Source organism: Penaeus monodon, chromosome 25 (genome assembly GCF_015228065.2).
Source record: "Penaeus monodon isolate SGIC_2016 chromosome 25, NSTDA_Pmon_1, whole genome shotgun sequence".
Classification (NCBI taxonomy): domain Eukaryota; kingdom Metazoa; phylum Arthropoda; class Malacostraca; order Decapoda; family Penaeidae; genus Penaeus; species Penaeus monodon.
The window spans coordinates 42,251,117-42,251,527 of record NC_051410.1 but is presented as its reverse complement, the minus strand read 5'-3'; positions in this window follow the sequence as shown (position 1 = coordinate 42,251,527).

The following is a 411-nucleotide window of genomic DNA, read 5'->3' as shown; positions in this document are numbered from 1 at the left end:
GTTTTGTTAGGTTTCGAAGAGAAATACATTTCCATCAGACTTGTGTATTGGAGATGCAGTTGGCCATAGTTGTGGCATTATTAGATGTATATGTTACTGGTGGTGTGTAATGATAGGTAGTCGACCCCAGCATTATGTACTGAGAAACTGGAATGATTAGCAGGGATGAGCTTTTATGCGAGGTCTACATGTCATCTTTTCACATTTTTTAATTGAAGGCAGCAGCCCCAGAGATGCTTTACAAAGACTCGCTGTTGCTGATCACTGGAATATGCAGGATCCTTGAACTATGCAATAATTGTGTAAACTGTACATGTCAGTATGTTGCACACTTGTGTTACCTGTGCGAGTAGTGTGTTTTATGTTACTGTTACATATTGTTGAATGAAAACTGAAGAAGAGTTTAGGAGC